The sequence below is a fragment of the Morone saxatilis genome, unplaced genomic scaffold (assembly GCF_004916995.1).
Source record: "Morone saxatilis isolate NCDOM2014 unplaced genomic scaffold, NCSU_SB_2.0 Contig2, whole genome shotgun sequence".
Lineage (NCBI taxonomy): Eukaryota > Metazoa > Chordata > Actinopteri > Moronidae > Morone > Morone saxatilis.
Genome location: NW_023339762.1, coordinates 8941844 through 8943944, shown reverse-complemented (window position 1 = coordinate 8943944; position 2101 = coordinate 8941844). Strand labels below are relative to the sequence as shown.

At 40.0% G+C, this 2101-nt stretch overlaps 1 protein-coding gene across 1 annotated transcript in view; it reads left to right on the top strand.

Annotated features, from left to right (window-relative positions):
* The window catches only part of oaz2a (ornithine decarboxylase antizyme 2a), a gene marked incomplete at its 5' end in the record, with an annotated part of 11423 nt that extends 10093 nt beyond the window's left edge, over positions 1-1330 (top strand). Inside the window, 1 exon segment of the mRNA XM_035664498.1 lies at positions 1-1330.
* Between the last annotated feature and the right edge of the window lie 771 nt (positions 1331-2101).

The following is a 2101-nucleotide window of genomic DNA, read 5'->3' as shown; positions in this document are numbered from 1 at the left end:
CCTTCCCTCCTTCCCTCCCTGATAGAAACACGCCTTCTGCCTCTTTTCTTCCTCAAGCAATCAAATCCACTTTGACTCTGGCTCTGACACAAACCCCTCCTCCTCCTCCTCTAGAAATCCTTCATCACTGACTGGGAGGTGTCACTTTTTTTTAATAGACTTGTGATTTAAGGGGGTGTTTGGGAGTGGTAGGATTTCCATGTGACTCAGATGCCCCCCCCGCCTCCCCCCTTTCCCTTCCCAGAGGATAAGTGCAGATTGGAGAAACGAGGAGCGGCGTAGCTTGAACTTATTCATCACTTGCATTGTGGGATTCTTATTTTTCCTGCTAGTGGTTCCTCTCAACCACGTTGTTTTTTTTTTTTGTTTTTTTTTTTGTTTTTTTTTTGTGCTGCCATCAACAAACCAACTGTTAACATTCAGGAGAAGTGTTTTACATTAAAATTCAGCATATCTCTCCTCTGACAGCTTTGACCTTTTTATAAGGAAAGAGACTTTGTTTGTCTTGGTGTGCTGTATACCATGCAAGCAGTGATTGTGAGGCTAAAGAGAGGGAATTATGGGTTTGGTATGGTCAATAAAATGTTATAATATAGGTGGGGATACAGCCTAGTGTGTTACATTTAACATTGAAGCATATGTAAACATTTCTTTACACTCTTCCTGATATATGTTGAGGCATCATTCCAGCACGTCACACGCTCTGTTGTTTTTGTAGCTCTTGTCTGCCCAAAAACAATCTAACCACAAATGTGGAAATGCCCTGTTAGTCTCTCCACATGTGTCAAAGTTAAGAAGCAGCCTGTATGTTGAATGTCACAACAGGGTGGCTGCCAACTCGCTCCTCCTTCTCTGCGCAGTAATCAACCTGCCCAGTTGACGGTGTGAGTTATTGGCGAGCTGGAGAGGAGGACGGCCTTGCTGTTGTTTCACTTTGCACCTCACACACAGAAACAAACGCTTAAGAGTTTATATTCTTCAAAGATCATAAGCTGAATAATGTTTGGGTTGAGGTGGTCCGGTTTAAAGAGAAGCTCCACTTACTGTTACTTAAAACACAATGTTTGAATGTAGTGAAGCCTCAGTCTGTGCCTCTCATGTATTGACATTACATTCAAGTTTAACTTAAAGAGAAGGTTGTTTAACAACAGCAGCTTGTTATAAAGACTCTTCTAACCATATGGATGAAAAAAAATACCATATCTCCCAATGTGTGGCTCAATGTTCCATCCAAGTTGCCGGAATTGACACAAGAAACATTTTTTTTTTGTATGAAAATATAAAACAATAAAATTTTAAGATGAATATATATATATAATATAACTGTTAACAAAACTTTTATTTTGACATAATCTACAGCTTGAGGAAACAACATTTATCATGCAGCAAATAGAGTTCTGTAAATCTCTTCAGAAGAGTTTTGTTAAACAGCCTTCTGGGTATTTCAGAGATCACAGATACCCTGTGACTCGAATGATGATTATAATACATGAGAAGCACAAACTGGGTCTAGTGAAGCTTCATTTAGCTCAGTAGAGTCGTCAGTAGTACTGTCCTGCACCAGTTGAAAGCTCGATTGAAATGGGGCTTCTTGTGCCTACAGAGGAGAGTGCAATGTCAATATTTTTTGCTCTTGAGTCTTATTGAGGAACGTGTCCATTTTCCTTACTTCATCCCATGCAACGTGAGGCAATGACCTCACCGTATGGGTACAACAGGAGCACTTCAGGTGATTACCCAATATGCAATTAGAGTAAAAACGCAGAAGGAATCTTGTGCAGGTTTTTTTTTTTTGTTGTTTTGTGGTTTTTAGTACTCTGAACAAAAACGCCAAAGAATCCATTCTGTCTGTAACACGCTATCAATTCAAATCACCTTGCTTTCAAAATTCTGCTAATTTAGACCTGGTGTGTAAAGCTATTTCAACCTACATTCCCCATGCTAGCCATACTACCTGTAACACCTCAGAGAAACATGAAAGTAGTCTGTTCCATATTGGTGTTGGGATGGGGTGGGGGCCTTTTTTCTTCTGCATGTGTTCAGATCATATGAGTCTTCGTTGCTACTGATTGAGCCCTGACTATAAGCTGTTGTCAATATA